We start from the raw sequence: 17,796 nt of genomic DNA, 5'->3' as shown, positions 1-17,796 counted from the left end.
CCCGTCAGTTTTACAATTTTAGAATAATCTTTCTAAAAGTTACTGCAGTTTTAAAAACATCCAAGAAGAAATGTATTCAAGGTACATTAAAAAGAGAAAAAAAAAATACATCTGTCTTATAACTTCCTATTCTCATCCTATTTATTGTGTCTGAATGTGGTGATGTTGTAGCTCTTGTAGCCTTCTTTTTTCCATCTACCTGTATGTGTGTTATGTCCTTCATATCTGTTCTTTAACCCTCTCAGATAAAAAATCATTGCAACAGCTTTCTCGAGCTAGTCTCTGTGGATTCAACAGAGTGTCTGTTGATGTGGAAGCAGGACAAGGTGACAATGGCTTTCAGCCTACCGCTAACAGCTCTAACTGCTGCTGCTAACTTTCAGCTAACAACTAAACTCTGACTAGTACAACTAAATTTTGTCTAATAGCAAAACTCTGATTAGTGTGGCTAACCTTCAGCTAATGGCAAAACTCTACTGCTGCTAATTTTCAGCTAACTGCTAAATTCTGACAACTACTGCTGCTAATTTCAAGCTAACAGAATGCTGACAGCTACTGCTACCTTTCAGCTAACAGATTAAACTACTGCTACTAGTGCTCAGCTAACAGTTGTGACTACTGCTACCTTTCAGCAAACATCATTCTGACTTCTGCTACCTAGATTTGCAAGCTTAAAACAGCAACTGAAAATAAAACAAAAGAATAAGTTACAAAAGTTAAGTTACAAATGACTAATTTAGGTTTAATTCAAATGAGATGGATTTCGTTTCCTTTTGTACCAAGCTATGCTAACTGTTGGCTTCTGCTTTCCCTCTTTGTACTAAGCAATTTTACCTAGTACAAGACCAGTTTATATTTAGATCCACAGTTTAATTGGAGCCAGTATCACATGAAGAGGATTACTTCACTCCCAAAACTTAAAGAATTCTTCAAAAGTACTTTTAAGAAGTCCAGGCACTTAAGCCGCTGGCTGGCTTTCCCTTTTTTCCCTTCTACACCACTGATGTAAGCTAATTTATGCTAACTTGATTTGGGTTTGTCTTCCAGCATCTAATGGCCAGGGCCCATGTGATAACTCTGAGGGTAGTGCCGGCAGGACGCTCAGTGTAACTCAGTAAAACAGTTAAACATACCAGTGCAGGTGTGGACTAAACCATTTTAAGAGGGGTGATAGGACCGTCATAGAACATTCATCATTATTGTTAATACAAAATTAATTATCTCTGCACCTTAACTCAGACAAACTGACTTTGATTATCATATTAATTAATTAGACATTTTAAAATGGAATTTAAAAAAAAAAAAAAAAAAATTTAAAATTCAAGGGCCCCCACCCTGCAGCGGGCCCTGGCTAAATGGTACCGTTTACCCCCCCCCCAGTCCGACGCCACTGTTCAGGGGTATGACTTCCCAGCAACAAGTTAGCTGGTTAGTTACAGGTTTCTCAAGTTCAGTCTTTCATTTTCACTTCTAACTTAAAACAAGTCAAATAAACTATGAACATGAGAAGCATGAACTTACAAAGCACTGCTAGACACTAGACACTAATCCACCTCTCTGACCTCTAGGCCACCACTCCTCATTAATCCCAAAGGGTGAAATAACTGAACGTGGATCACTTACCCAACCAACACATTTGGCCTGTCAGCATTTTTCTACCATACCACCTCCCTGGTTCTGTTAATAGCTGCAGCTTTGCCTGTTTTAGGTGGAAATATGTTTGTGTTCTTAATGGAGCTCAGTCAGCAAAGTTTGATCCTCTGATTTTGCCTTTTGTGTCGTTCATTTTATAAGGTGTTATTTAATCCATTCATTTGGGCTTGTTGGATATCCTGGGCGTGTCCACTAGTAAGACTAGACAAGACAAGACAAGACGAGTCTGTCTTGAATCAGTCTGGATAAAACAAAGGTGTGCTGCATTCATTGGATGACTTCAGGCTTAATTAAAAGATGGCGCTAGTTTAAGTCTGAGTATTCCAGGAGAGTCTTGCTTTTTTGAGCAACTTTCATTAAATACCTCCCTGTCTTCGCCTGTTTATCCCAGTTAGTTTTGCTTCCTGCTACATCGGGTTTCTGTATCTAACTGCAGCACCTCCATGTAGTCATTGTCTCCCTCAGTTTAAAGCAACACTACATGAGTTTCAATCTTTACAACTCTGTGCCTCTGACTTGTTTTGGTGGCACGGTAACATTCATAACGCACATTTCTGGGGCTGTCATTGCCCTGTAGCATCCTGGAGCTGAGAAACCCCACTTCACAACTTTGTGTTCCAGCCCAGGGCATCGAGTGACAGCTGTGTTTTACTTTATGGTACTGTACCATACACCAGCAACTGGATATAAACACACTGACCATTTTGGATGTGCACCATGGCTGATTTTACAAAGAAACACAAGAGGACATTATTGAAGGAAGCTTGGAAAGTGTGAAAGTGGCAAAACGAGAGAAAAGACAAGAGTCAACATCAGACTGGCTCCTACTGATGGAGAGAGCTCAGAGAAGAGACAGGATGCAGACAGAATTAGCTGAATAAACCTTCGTTAGGGGGGCACCAAAGTGAGAAAATCCTCCAAAGTTCTGTAGTGTTGTTTTAATTTCTCCTTGTTTTTTTTTCTCCTGGCCAGATCCTCTTCACAAATAGCCTTTAGCTGCTCCATTAGTCAGATTTTTTCTTTTATTTTTTGTTAAGTACTCTGAGGATCCCTTCTTTGCAGCATATTTTGCTGTATGTAAACGTAGTCAGATGTTAAATCATTCATACCATTTCCCACATAGGTCCTGTATCCTTATGGCAGCGCTGCATTCATTAATCCTCATTCTGCTAACATTCCAACAGATGCTTCTTGGCCTTTCTTCTATTTACGTTCGTACATGGTTGGAAGTACATGGGTGGAGGTACATGGTTGGAGGTACATGGGTGGAGGTACATGGTTGGAAGTACATGGGTGGAGGTACATGGTTGGAGGTACATGGGTGGAGGTACATGGTTGGAAGTACATGGGTGGAGGTACATGGTTGGAAGTACATGGGTGGAGGTACATGGGTGGAGGTACATGGGTGATTGTGTTGTGAAACTGTTTGCTAGATGTAATAGCACAAGTATGTGATGTGTTGGCTAGAGGCTGCCATTTCTCCTCGTGTATAGCAACTATGTGATGTCTAGTGTCCAATATGAAGTGTAATAAACTGCTGTGAAATGTCTAAACAATGCACACAATATTTCCAAGTGCTTATTGTGCATTCCAGTCGTCCTCTGAACTCATTTTCTGAAGGAAATTTTGCCAGAAAATGACTAAATGCTCTAGTTTATTCAAATGGTAAACGCCTAAGAAGCAGACATTCTAACTGAGATGATATTTATAAATGTAGTTTCCCAAATGGCTCATAATTAAATACAAAAACAAAGAAACTCAGCTAAATGACAGAAAACATTTTCTCAGAACAAATATAAAAAATAACCGGAACTGAATTATCCAACAAAGGTGGATTTTTACTATAAATATAATAGTTCCTACAGATATACTCTTAATACAAACTTTTTTTAAAATAAGAACTATAATATTGAGACAACCAAAGGCAAATTTATTTGTATAGCACATTTCATTTACAAGACAATTCAAAGTGCTTTACATAAAACATTACAGCAGGGTGCAGAAAGCAATACAAGTGCATTAAAAAAACAAAAAACTACTAGACTGTTTTCTTCTGCAGGTGTGAAGTAACATCTCCTGCTTTACACACTTGTTTCCACCCAAATATAAAAACAATTCATCACTTTCAGATTTCACACCACAGAGAAAACTTTAATCATATTAAAAAACATTAAAATCCCACAAACTGATGGAAATCTAAGTTATTCAGGTTTCTCTTTCATGGTAATACTTGTGGAATGAGCACAAAATCTTTAAGAATTCAAAGTCAGGAAGTTTTATTTTATCAGAAGAGAGTTTGTTTGAGCTTCAAGTCCAGTGAAAAGGCCCGTGTGAAGCAGCATTCCCAGTCGGAGCAAGGAGGACGTGGTGTGGGTGCTGAGTGTGGAGGTGGAGGAAAGGAAGGAGGACAGCAGTGTGTCGGTGGTTGAACAGATCAGTCAGTGAAAAGGTCAAAGGGTGAGAAATTATCTGTTCAAAGCAAGGCTCATTTAAACAGGAACATTTCCCTTACCATGAAGCTTCCTTTCATCAACACCTCCCTCATCAGCTGGAAGATGGAGGAAGAGACTGCAGGAGGACGTGAGGCGGGAATTTTCAGGAGGTGGATGGAAAAAGCAGCAGGTGGAGGTTAAAGATGGATTTTTTCTTCCTGGAGGTGGATGCTTTGTACAAAGATAGATGGAAGATGATGGAGGCTGGAGCTGAAAAGAGGACGTTACCATGGAGACGATTCAGGAAGAGGTTCTGTAGATTTGTTTTGAAATAGTGTAAGTTGGAAAGTACATGAATAGATGGAGGTGTTTTATCTCAGGGTGGTGATAGAGTCTGCAGGTGGAGGATGAAGGCGAGCTTTACCTTGAGGGTGATGCCAGAAGGTGGAGGCTGAAGGTGGTTGTAGTTTCTTGATGCCAGAGGTTACCAGTACAGAAGGAAAGTAGATTTTTCTTCCTGGAGGTGGATGCTTTGCAGGTGGGTGTCAGAGACTGCAGGTGGAGCTGTGTCATTTTAGTCTGAAAGACATTTAAACTTCTGAGTGTCAAAGCAGAAGGTGGAGGACTCCATCAGCCAGGCTGCAGGTACAGAGGAACATAAAAATACCTCAAGTTAATGGAGCTAGATGGAAGATGAGATGGAGCTGAAGAGAGGATGTTACCATCAAGACAGTTCAGGTGGAGGTTTAATGTGTAGTTCTGTTTGTAACAGTGTAAGTTGGAAGATGGGCTGGATGGAGGTGTGGGGGTAAGCACTGTGGCCTCCCAGCAAGAAGGTTCCTGGATTGAAGCTCAGCTGGAGCCTTTCTGTGTGGAGTCTGCATGTTCTCCTTGCTCATGTGTGGCTTCTCTACAGGTACTCTGGCTTCTGAGTCAGCGTGGGTGCTTGTTTGTCTCTGTGTTTGTCCTGCGATGGACTGGTGACTTGTCCAAGGTGGACCCTGTCTCTTGTCTGGTAGCTGCTGGGATAAGCTCCAACCCCTCCCAACATGACCCTGCAGTGGAATAAGTAAATATGGGCAATGGATCAATCAAATTATTTGAAGGTGGATGGTAGAGGCTGAAGGTGGAGGATGAAGGTGAGTTTTACCTGGATGTTGATGCCAGAAGGTGGAGGCTGAAGATGAAGCTTCATGTACAAAGATAGATGGAAGATGATGGAGGCTGGAGCTGAAAAGAGGACGTTACCATGGAGACTATTCAGGAAGAGGCTCAATCTGTAGATTTGTTGTAAATAGTGTAAGTTGGAAAGTACATGAATAGATGGAGGTGTTTTATCTCAGGGTGGTGATAGAGTCTGCAGGTGGAGGATGAAGGCGAGCGTTACCTTGAGGGTGATGCCAGAAGGTGGAGGCTGAAGGTGGTTGTAGTTTCTTGATGCCAGAGGTTACCATTACAGAAGGAAAGTAGATTTTTCTTCCTGGAGGTGGATGCTTTGCAGGTGGGTGTCAGAGTCTGCAGGTGGAGCTGTGTCATTTTAGTCTGAAAGACATTTAAAATTCTGAGTGTCAAAGCAGAAGGTGAAGGACTCCATCAGCCAGGCTGCAGGTACAGAGGAACATAAAAATACCTCAAGTTAATGGAGCTAGATGGAAGATGAGATGGAGCTGAAGAGAGGATGTTACCATGGAGACAATTCAGGTGGAGGTTTAATGTGTAGTTCTGTTTGTAACAGTGTAAGTTGGAAGATGGGCTGGATGGAGGTGTGGGGGTTAGCACTGTGGCCTCCCAGCAAGAAAGTTCCTAGATTGAAGCTCAGCTGGAGCCTTTCTGTGTGGAGTCTGCATGTTCTCCTTGCTCATGTGTGGCTTCTCTACAGGTACTCTGGCTTCTGAGTCAGCGTGGGTGCTTGTTTGTCTCTGTGTTTGTCCTGCGATGGACTGGTGACTTGTCCAAGGTGGACCCTGTCTCTTGTCTGGTAGCTGCTGGGATAAGCTCCAACCCCTCCCACCATGACCCTGCAGTGGAATAAGTAAATTTAGACAATGGATCAATCAAATTTTCTGAAGGTGGATGGTAGAGGCTGAAGGTGGAGGATGAAGGTGAGTTTTACCTGGATGTTGATGCCAGAAGGTGGAGGCTGAAGGTGAAGCTTCATGTACAAAGATAGATGGAAGATGATGGAGGCTGGAGCTGAAAAGAGGATGTTACCATGGAGACTATTCAGGAAGAGGCTCAATCTGTAGATTTGTTTGTAAATAGTGTAAGTTGGAAAGTACATGAATAGATGGAGGTGTTTTATCTCAGGGTGGTGATAGAGTCTGCAGGTGAAGGATGAAGGCGAGCGTTACCTTGAGGGTGATGCCAGAAGGTGGAGGCTGAAGGTGGTTGTAGTTTCTTGATGCCAGAGGTTACCAGTACAGAAGGAAAGTAGATTTTCCTTCCTGGAGGTGGATGCTTTGCAGGTGGGTGTCAGAGACTGCAGGTGGAGCTGTGTCATTTTAGTCTGAAAGACATTTAAAATTCTGAGTGCCAAAGCAGAAGGTGGAGGACTCCATCAGCCAGGCTGCAGGTACAGAGGAACATAAAAATACCTCAAGTTAATGGAGCTAGATGGAAGATGAGATGGAGCTGAAGAGAGGATGTTACCATGGAGACAATTCAGGTGGAGGTTTAATGTGTAGTTCTGTTTGTAACAGTGTAAGTTGGAAGATGGGCTGGATGGAGGTGTGGGGGTAAGCACTGTGGCCTCCCAGCAAGAAGGTTCCTGGATTGAAGCTCGGCTGGAGCCTTTCAGTGTGGAGTCTGCATGTTCTCCTTGCTCATGTGTGGCTTCTCTACAGGTACTCTGGCTTCTGAGTCAGCGTGGGTGCTTGTTTGTCTCTGTGTTGGTCCTGCGATGGACTGGTGACTTGTCCAAGGTGGACCCTGTCTCTTGTCTGGTAGCTGCTGGGATAAGCTCCAACCCCTCCCACCATGACCCTGCAGTAGAATAAGTAAATATAGACAATGGATCAATCAAATTTTTTGAAGGTGGATGGTAGAGGCTGAAGGTGGAGGATGAAGGTGAGTTTTACCTGGATGTTGATGCCAGAAGGTGGAGGCCGAAGGTGTTTCTGGAGATGGATCGCAGAGGTTACAGATGGAGACTCTAACGGACCAGGTGGAGAAGGGAGGCTGGTGTTTAGGAAGCCGATGGTGGTGGCTGCAGGTGGAGAGAGGAGGCTGGTGCTTAGCAAGCCGATGGTGGTGGCTGCAGGTGGAGAGCGGAGGCTGGTGTTTAGCAAGCCGATGGTGGTGGCTGCAGAAGGAGAGCGGAGGCTGGTGTTTAGCAAGCCGATGGTGGTGGCTGCAGGTGGAGAGCGGAGGCTGGTGTTTAGCAAGCCGATGGTGGTGGCTGCAGAAGGAGAGCGGAGGCTTGTGTTTAGCAAGCCGATGGTGGTGGCTGCAGGTGGAGAGCGGAGGCTGGTGTTTAGCAAGCCGATGGTGGTGGCTGCAGTTGGAGAGCGGAGGCTGGTGTTTAGCAAGCCGATGGTGGTGGCTGCAGGTGGAGAGCGGAGGCTGGTGTTTAGCAAGCCGATGGTGGTGGCTGCAGGTGGAGAGCGGAGGCTGGTGTTTAGCAAGCCGATGGTGGTGGCTGCAGAAGGAGAGCGGAGGCTGGTGTTTAGCAAGCCGATGGTGGTGGCTGCAGGTGGAGAGCGGAGGCTGGTGTTTAGCAAGCCGATGGTGGTGGCTGCAGAAGGAGAGCGGAGGCTGGTGTTTAGGCAAGCCGATGGTGGTGGCTGCAGAGTGGAGAGCGGAGGCTGGTGTTTAGGCAAGCCGATGGTGGTGGCTGCAGGGTGGAGAGCGGAGGCTGGTGTTTAGCAAGCCGATGGTGGTGGCTGCAGGTGGAGAGCGGAGGCTGGTGTTTAGCAAGCCGATGGTGGTGGCTGCAGGTGGAGAGCGGAGGCTGGTGTTAAGCAAGCCGATGGTGGTGGCTGCAGGTGGAGAGCGGAGGCTGGTGTTTAGCAAGCCTATGGTGGTGGCTGCAGGTGGAGAGCGGAGGCTGGTGTTTAGCAAGCCGATGGTGGTGGCTGCAGGTGGAGAGCGGAGGCTGGTGTTTAGCAAGCCTATGGTGGTGGCTGAAGGTGGAGAGCGGAGGCTGGTGTTTAGCAAGCCGATGGTGGTGGCTGCAGGTGGAGACCGGAGGCTGGTGTTTAGGAAGCCGATGGTGGTGGCTGCAGGTGGAGAGCGGAGGCTGGTGTTTAGCAAGCCGATGGTGGTGGCTGCGGGTGGAGAGCGGAGGCTGGTGTTTAGGAAGCCGATGGTGGTGGCTGCAGGTGGAGAGCGGAGGCTGGTGTTTAGGAAGCCGATGGTGGTGGCTGCAGGTGGAGAGCGGAGGCTGGTGTTTAGCAAGCCGATGGTGGGTGGCTGCAGGTGGAGAGCAGAGGCTGGTGTTTAGGAAGCCGATGGTGGTGGCTGTGGGTGGAAACAGGAGGGTGGTGCTTTGCAAGCCGATGGTGGTGGCTGCGGGTGGAGAGCGGAGGCTGGTGTTTAGGAAGCCGATGGTGGTGGCTGCAGGTGGAGAGCGGAGGCTGGTGTTTAGTAAGCCGATGGTGGTGGCTGCAGGTGGAGACCGGAGGCTGGTGTTTAGCAAGCCGATGGTGGTGGCTGCAGGTGGAGATGGGAGGTGGATGGTGGACACTGCAGAGGGATAACATAAATAGAAAAGAAAAAAACTCACTTATGGTGTTTCAGAACTAGTTACGTATAAGAAGAAAACAAGAAAACATTAAAGAAAAATGGTGAATTATATAAAAAGTTAAACTAAATGTAAAACTTAGTGAAGTGGCTCCGATGGTGATTTCAGTCGCTGTCCCAAAGGATGGAGACTCTAACGGTCCGAGCTGGAAACTGGATGGACTCACTGAAATGAAAAAACAACCTAAATAAATAAATGAAAGAAACTAAAGACCTTCTATCCTCTAAACATAAGTGACACTTCTTCTGTTTACCTTCAGCCATTGGCAATGTTCTTCTCAGTCAGGACGTCTTGGGCACCGGGACACCCCCCCGGCACCCGGAAAAGAAAAGAGTATTACACAGTTTACTCATGTGGCACAGAAATGAGTTGTTAAATATACAAAAGTTATCGTGAAGAACATTTGATGGTGTGTGTCCATCACAGGGATGGAAGGTGGATTCTTACCTTGGGGGACTGTACTGTGCAAAAGTCTGGAGCCACTCCAGGGAAAAAAAAAGTAGAAAAAAAGCAGATTTACAGAAACACATTGGCTGCGTTTTGTTCTGTTCTCTGTCAACATGATTCCACATTTCTTCATGATTTTCAGGTCTGGGCTCTGAGGAGGATTCATCCCTCCATCAGACGTGTTACCACTGATTTTCAGTCCAGTTCTGCCGTCACCTGGCACACCTCAGATCCACTATCAGCCCTGTGCTGGATTTCAGATGCTGTCAATAGCTTTCAGCCCAGCCACCAGTTGAGATATGTGAATTTCTTTATCAACTTGTCCAGTTAATTTGAGGACACACTGTCCACCATGCTGAGACATGGTTTTGTTGCTGTAGATTCTTCGTCATCACGACGCCACTCAGCTGGTGTTTGGCTGCTTTGTCCTTGGGGTGAAGCAGCCTCTGTCAGAGACTGATGTTTGGTCACTCCTGTCAGATATGGAACGACAATATTCTTCCTCCTGTTCTTTCTGTCGTCTACGTTTGTGCTGTTTCCAGAAATGTAGCTGATTTGATGAAATTCTGTTTAGATAAAAACAGGTTGAAATGGATTCCTTGATGTGGTTTTGTTACGTTTTCCCTCCGTCCTCAACATACAGTTTGTGATCCAGTGGGTGGTGTGAGTTAAAAACTAGACCTTCATTAAATCAGCTGAAATGTCTGGAAAAGCATCACAAACAGAGAAGAATGTTGTCATTCCATATCTGGCAAGTGTCTGAGAAACTCAGGATCTTCTCCAAACACTACATCCTGGTTCATCTCAAACCAAAACATCACTCTCATACAGAAGCAGCTTCACCCAAATGACAAAACAGCTGAGTGACGTCGTGTTGCAGAGCAGCAAGGAGTGTTCAGACCTTCATACAGGAGAGACAAAACAACCACTTCAGACACAGATGAACACAACACCTCCACATTCAGACGTCCGTCTGCATCTCAAGCCTTAAGAAGTTTACATATCTGAACCAGTGGCTTGGTGGATACCATGCTGAGATATGCCAAGATTTCTGCTGATAACTCTGGGAATCACCTTGCTGGGTCAAAATACAATTTTTATGCCTGTCAAACTACTTTATATTTGTTATTTTTCATAATTAAGAAAGAAATCAGAATGAATAATAATATCTTTTTGGCAGGCGGCTAACAAAGAACCTAAAGATCCAAATTAAAATCAATTTTAAGTTTTCTGTCGTGTCGACGTAACACTGGATCATCTTTGAGCTAGAAGCCTTTATGCACCTGAATGATTCAGAGGTCAGTGTTAAGAGGCAAACAAACATAAACATATAAACAAACTAACACATGAATAAAACAAAGACACATTCCTCTTAAACCAGTCAGGTCCAAGAACTGGACTGAAAACAAGCTAAAACGCAGCCAAACATCTAAAGAAAGACTCCAAACATGCAGAAAGCCTGGACTACTGATGATGGAGGAAACTAGAAAAGGTTCCAGGTTTAAAATGTTTCAGGAAAAGTTGAACTTGTCTTGAGCAACAGAAACTACTGCTCGAGACAAGTTCAACGTTGGAGGTGGAAAGGAAAGGAGTGGCATGAGACTTTTGTACAGTACTGTGTGGGAAGAAGATGATGGTGGTTCCTGCAGGTGGAGACGGGACGATGGTGTTTATCAAGCAGATGGTAGTGGCCGCAGGTGGAGACCGTAGGTTGGTGTTCAGGAAGCCGATGGTGATGGCTGCAGGTGGAGACCGTAGGCTGGTGTTTAGCAAGCCGATGGTGGTGGCTGCAGTTGGAGAGCGGAGGCTTGTGTTTAGCAAGCCGATGGTGGTGGCTGCAGGTGGAGAGCGGAGGCTGGTGTTTAGCAAGCCGATGGTGGTGGCTGCAGTTGGAGAGCGGAGGCTGGTGTTTAGCAAGCCGATGGTGGTGGCTGCAGGTGGAGAGCGGAGGCTGGTGTTTAGCAAGCCGATGGTGGTGGCTGCAGTTGGAGAGCGGAGGCTGGTGTTTAGGAAGCCGATGGTGGTGGCTGCAGGTGGAGAGCGGAGGCTGGTGTTTAGCAAGCCGATGGTGGTGGCTGCGGGTGGAGAGCGGAGGCTGGTGTTTAGGAAGCCGATGGTGGTGGCTGCAGGTGGAGAGCGGAGGCTGGTGTTTAGCAAGCCTATGGTGGTGGCTGAAGGTGGAGAGCGGAGGCTGGTGTTTAGCAAGCCGATGGTGGTGGCTGCAGGTGGAGACCGGAGGCTGGTGTTTAGGAAGCCGATGGTGGTGGCTGCAGGTGGAGAGCGGAGGCTGGTGTTTAGCAAGCCGATGGTGGTGGCTGCGGGTGGAGAGCGGAGGCTGGTGTTTAGGAAGCCGATGGTGGTGGCTGCAGGTGGAGAGCGGAGGCTGGTGTTTAGCAAGCCGATGGTGGGTGGCTGCAGGTGGAGAGCAGAGGCTGGTGTTTAGGAAGCCGATGGTGGTGGCTGTGGGTGGAAACAGGAGGGTGGTGCTTTGCAAGCCGATGGTGGTGCAGGTGGAGGTGGCAGGTGGATGTTCTGCAGGTAGATGGTGCACACTGCAGAGGGACAGTTTATACAGAAAAGAAAAACTATTTTGAAATTTTAAATTAAATTTTGAATGAAGTATTTACATGTAAAATGAAAAAAACAAAACATGAAAGAACAAAAGTGAACTATATACAAAAGTTAAACATTTCATTGAAATGTAAAACTTAGTGAAGTGGTGATCTCAGGCGGGGTCCCAGAACTTCTGGTCAACCCTCTGGAAACACACTTCAAGACGGCCACTTAGACACCTACAAGAGACAGAAGAAACATGAATGACATCATGATAATAAATAAATTACTCAGAAGCTTTTTTTAAATTAGGTCAACTTTTAGTTTTCTATTAAAAGCAGAAAGTGTGTCAGCCTTAAACTAAAAGTCCTGCCACCCCTTCTAGTTTCAGAAATTCTCGGTACCACAAGTTTTCCGATGTTTTGAGAATGATGGGAAATAAGAAACAATCAGATATTTGAGATAAATTTTACAGAGAGCCAGTGCAGAGAGGCTAACTCAGGAGAAATGTGCTCTTTCTTCTCAGTAATCTGGCAGCAACATTTTGGATCAGCTGAAAAGTTTTAAGGGCGTAGTTTGGGGATCCACTTAAGATGGTGTTACAGTAGTCCAACACAGATGGGATAAAATGTGTGGACCAGATGTTCAGCATCACTTCAGGACAGGATGCTCCTTATGTTGGTGATATGATGGAAATGAAGCTACTCTAGAGACGTGTTTGATGTGAGCGCTGAAAGACAAATCCTGGTCAAGAATGACTCCAAGCTTCCTGCCATTAACAGGAACTAACTAAACAACCATATATAAGGATTTTAGGGCCAAAAAAGAGCCCTAAAATTCTGAATAGGTGGAGTCTGTCTGGGCTAAAGGTGGTGCACAAGTGGAGGACCCAACAGGATCCACCAGGGTGTGGGGCTTACGTCATTGGCTTCAGGCGTTGCGTGGCTTTTTGACACATGCCAGCCCGTTGCCGTCATCACGCTTCCTCTTCCTGCAGCCACAAAACAGAACAAAATCAATCAGAGCAGAGCTGACCTGTTTCCATGGCAACTCACAAAAAGGCATAAACTTAATCCAATGACACAGATCAGGAGTGAGGAGAAGATCTGGAGTGAAAGCATCCAGAGAAAACTTACTGTGAGGGGTTCAGGGTGGCTGCAGCAGGACGGGCTGGCATCCTGCAGGAACACACACACACATTTTACAGCAGGAAGACAGTGTGGACATACAAACAGAAGCTCAGCTGCTGATGCTAAACATTGATCAGGATTTATCTTTTACTTACTGGGATCCAAAAGGGACCAAGAATTGGCCATTAAGGAGCCGAAAACATGGTAAAGAGCTGACCTGCAGACACAAACACACACAGAACAGATGTGAAACAACAAGCTGCTGTGGTGACATCTGCCCACCAGCTCACACACACAAAAACACATCCTTCCATCATAGGAAAGAGTTGGGGAACGGAGACATGTTCACCTGTTTGCGTTCATCAATTACATCTGATCAGCTTTTATCATCAAAAGTGTTTCATGCCATTCATCTTTGGAAAGAAATCATCTGTTTATCTGACCATATTGTTGGTTTTTGGAAATTATTTATTGATTGGATTAAACTTATAATCCTTAAATTGTTGCCTAAAACAGACTTTTATAGATGAAAGACTTGTTGTGGACCAACTATTTCACTGGACTACTTTCCCTGGACCCTTGCTGAACTTTGCTGGACTTTTAATTAAGTCACTTCATGTTTTAGCTCTTTAAAACAAATTGTATTTGATGATTTATTTCTATGACTTTATCCTGAATTGCTCTGAAATCTTTGTTACTGATCAGCATCTTTATAGATGAAGCAGAATGAACATCTGCCCGTTCCCTCCACTCTCACCTGTTCCTGTCAGCACCTACCGGACTGGTCAGGTGAGCCGCCTGCAGGATGACGGGAGCAGGGTAAGCTGGACCCAAGACTGCAGGGAGACCAGGAGGAGGAGGAGGTGGAGGAGGAGAACTAGTAGAGGGACAAGGTGAAAGAGAGGAGGCAGGAGAAGGAGAGGGACAAGGGAGAGGAGGGGAGGGAGGAGAAGGAGGGAGAGGAGAGGGACAAGGGAGAGGAGGAGAGGGAGGAGAAGGAGGGAGAGGAGAGGGACAAGGGAGAGGAGGGGAGGGAGGAGAAGGAGGGAGAGGAGAGAGACAAGGAAGAGGAGGGGAGGGAGGAGAAGGACGGAGCGGAACAGGATAAGGGAGAACACGAGGAAGAGAGGAGGGATGAGGAGGAGGAAGACGAGCGGAAATAAAGAGAAGAGGAGGAGAGGGGGGAAGAGGAGAAAGAGGAGGGCTGGAGTCCACCTCCCCCAGCGGCGTCTCCTCGGCGAGGAGTTCCTGTGACACATGATGACATGTTGCTGCAGTTTAACGTCTCCCAGAAATCAAAGAGCAGAAAACTAAAGCAGGAAAACATGTCGGACTCTCACTGCAGATTTATGACACAAAGACTGACTCTGCAGACTGAAATACAACACAGCTGATGCACTGAAGGATTCACTTCTTTAAAAGCTGCATCAACCACCTGCACAAGGTCACTTCCACAGAAAAGAAGTTCCGAGCTGAGGAACCTCCTGACTTAACTTTTACATTCCCACCAAGCAAAATGTACAAATGCTGCACTGTGACCACGTCACTCCCACTTATTCGGTCCTTTGCATCAGACTTTACATGTCAAACCTTTAAATTCCAAGCTGTGCAGCAGGCTTGGACAGTAAACTGTCAACTAAAACATTCCTGTTTATCTCAGGAACGTGTTCCTACTTCAGAAAAATGTCCCATTCTCTCATTATTGGTCACAATATTACATTAAAATGATTAATTTAAAATATAGAAATTTATGAATTACCTGGACTTCCCTGCAGGGTGAACAGACGCTCCCACTGCCAAAGAAACAGGGACACCACAAGTTCTGCAAATAAACACACGTAAGAGACAAACTGTAAATCTGACACGTGGGAAATTCACACCGTCCTACAAGACCTGTTGTCCTGAAGCAAAAGTGAATTTAAGAAGCCTGTAAACCTTTTTAACCCACAAAGTTCTGCTGCCAGTGTTGGATTTTACTTCCTGTAATATTACCTGTTTTATTGTTTTCCACTGAAATCATTTAATTGGTCTAAGTTTATGAGAAAGCAGCATTTAAAATAATCTCTTTTAAAATAAGATTGCAAGTCCAGCTGCAAACAAACACGTCAAATTCATATAGTTAAAAACGATTTAGCCTGAGACATTTATCATGTCCGCTGTTAGTGTCTTTTATTGCTTTATAATGCATGAAAATGTATAAAAATGAGCTTGCTTTGCATTGTAGACCAAGTTAGAGTATTTCTGATGTGTACTGATGGCTACAGTGCAGAGTACACACACATATAATAAACGTACCACCTGACTTCTGTCAGTGTTCAGTAAACACACTTCTACTTTCTCTCTGATCTAAATTATTCTGTGTAATTTGTAGAAAGTCTAAAAGCATATTCTTTTTATTAATGACATATATTTAGTACTTAATTTAGTATTTAGTTGTATTTTAGTATCACAATATTTTCTTTATCAAAAAACCACAGCCTTCTTCTAAAAACTTTATTATTCTAAAAGTGTGTCATTGTTTAAAGTGAAAGCTCTGAGTTAACAATTTAATCATTAAAAATGTATGAACATATACGATGAACTAAAATATCCATCTATCCATTCATCTCCAGTTTGGCTCAAGCAGAAAAGCCCAAACTTCTTTCTCTTCCCCGGAAATTCTTCCTCCTCCGTCCACCTCACTTCATCACTTCATATCCAATATTTATTATTTGTTTTAATAACTTATACATCTTCTTGTTCAATTAATCTGCCACTCTATTTAAATTTGTGTTTTTCATGTGAAGTTTTCAGTATAATATGTTTTATTATTACTGTTCAGCTGTTTTTGTCCTGGTTCAGCACATCCTTTTTGTTTATTGTAGAACAATAAGAGAGACCAGATTCAAATTCCATATATGTTTACATGTCGGCTACATGTACCTTAATCACTTTGCCTTTATCTCACGTCATGACATCTCACGTCATGAAAGTCCTGGAGAGACTCTTACTGGCTCACCTCAGCAAGCAGGTGAACACCTTTCAGGACCCATTACAGTTTGCATACCGTAATGGGCTTGGGGTTGAAGATGCCATCATATACCTGCTTCAGAGAGCCCACTCTCATCTGGACCAGTCAGGCAGCACTTTGAGGGTCATGTTCTTTGATTTCTCAAGTGCTTTTAATACGATTCAGCCTGCTCTGCTGTGTGAGAAGCTGCAGAAATTCCAGGTGGATCCCTCCACAACCACCTGGATTTACGAATACCTCACAAACAGACCACAGTTTGTGAGACTGAAAGGTTGTGTGTCTGAGATGGTGGTCAGCAGCACTGGAACACCACAAGGGACTGTACTTTCACCATTTCTATTCACGCTGTACACCTCAGACTTCCAGTACAACTCTGAGTTCTGTCATCTGCAGAAATACTCTGATGACTCAGCAGTTGTTGGGTGTATCAGTGATGGACAAGAAGCAGAGTACAGAGAACTGGTCGGTCAGTTTGTGAAATGGTGCGGTGACAATCATCTCATCTTGAATACCAAGAAAACAAAGGAGATGATTGTTGACTTCAGGAGGAACAAGAACACACATAGAAGTGTTTCCATCATGGGAGAGGAGGTGGAGGTGGTGGAGGAATACAAGTACCTTGGAGTTCAGCTGGACAACAGACTTGAGTGGAAAAGCAACACTGAGTACATTTACAAGAAAGGTCAGAGCAGACTCTACTTCTTAAGGAAGCTGAGATCTTTTAACGTCTGCACCAAAATGTTGCAAATGTTCTACAGGTCTGTTGTTGAAAGTGCAATCAGCTTTGCAGCAATCTGCTGGGGCAGCGGCATCAGAACCAGAGACTTGAAAAGAATTAACAAACTGATCAAGAAAGCTGGATCTGTGCTTGGAGTAACTCTGGAGCCGCTGGAGTTGATCATCAAAAAAAGAATTCTGTACAAGCTGACGAAGATAATGGAAGATCCTTCACACCCTCTACACAACGCCGTGACGAAACAACAGAGTGTGTTCAGTGGGAGGCTTGTTCAAGTCCGATGCAAGACAGAGAGATACAGAAGATCCTTCCTTCCAGCAGCTATCAGGCTGAAGAACAAAGCCCTTAATTAATTAATGTGATTGTTTTAAAAAAAAAAAAAAAAAAAAAAAAAAAAAAAAATTACTACTACTACAATATTGAATTTCCCTTTGGGATTAATAAAGTATTTTTCATTTCATTTCATTTCATTTCATTTCATTCATTCATTTCATAAATCGGCTTATTTGAAACCCTCTTATGAAAATACCAGTGTATTGTGTTGCTTTTCATTCATTACTTATTTCATGTTCTCATACTTACAGCCCCTTAAAAATACCACCTTGAACAAGTTGCTGCTAAGTTCTTTTTTTGTTGCACTTTGAACGCGTTGTTGCTATGATGACTCAAATCGCCTTCGGAGATTAGTAAAGTTTTCTGACTCTATGAATTTCGATTTTAAATAACAGCAGACAAGCTAGCAGAGACTTTGCACATGCGTACTTGATCTGCAGTCTGGAAGCAGAGGAGTGGTCGTCGGCATCTCTGTCAGCGGATTTGAGCATGCGCAGTTCATTTACAGTCTGGACGCAAAGAGGCGAACGCGTGCGTCCAGCCAGCGGCTAGCGCATGCGCAGTTCACTTGCAGTCTTGACACCTAATTTCGTTTATCAACCTTTTAGTTGTTTAAAATGCAAAATAATGCAGTATAACCTTTTGTTTTAGACATGTCTATACAATTTTAGTACATTTAGAGATAAAAATCAAAGTTTTATACATCTAAAACACATTTTTAATCAAACATATGAGGTTTAATGAAGGCATTAACATTTTCC

At 44.3% G+C, this 17,796-nt stretch overlaps 1 long non-coding RNA gene across 1 annotated transcript; it reads right to left on the bottom strand.

The window, feature by feature from the left end:
* Nucleotides 1-14,117: 14,117 nt before the first annotated feature.
* Nucleotides 14,118-17,377, bottom strand: LOC121628565. Its single transcript, XR_006008196.1, has 3 exons — nucleotides 17,285-17,377; nucleotides 14,716-14,778; nucleotides 14,118-14,204 (listed from the first exon to the last, which is right to left on the bottom strand). It is a non-coding gene; the product is annotated as an uncharacterized LOC121628565 (long non-coding RNA).
* Nucleotides 17,378-17,796: the final 419 nt, after the last annotated feature.

The sequence above is a fragment of the Melanotaenia boesemani genome, chromosome 18 (assembly GCF_017639745.1).
Source record: "Melanotaenia boesemani isolate fMelBoe1 chromosome 18, fMelBoe1.pri, whole genome shotgun sequence".
NCBI lineage: Eukaryota > Metazoa > Chordata > Actinopteri > Atheriniformes > Melanotaeniidae > Melanotaenia > Melanotaenia boesemani.
Note: the sequence above shows the minus strand (reverse complement) of the source record. Positions and strands in the feature narration are given on the sequence as shown.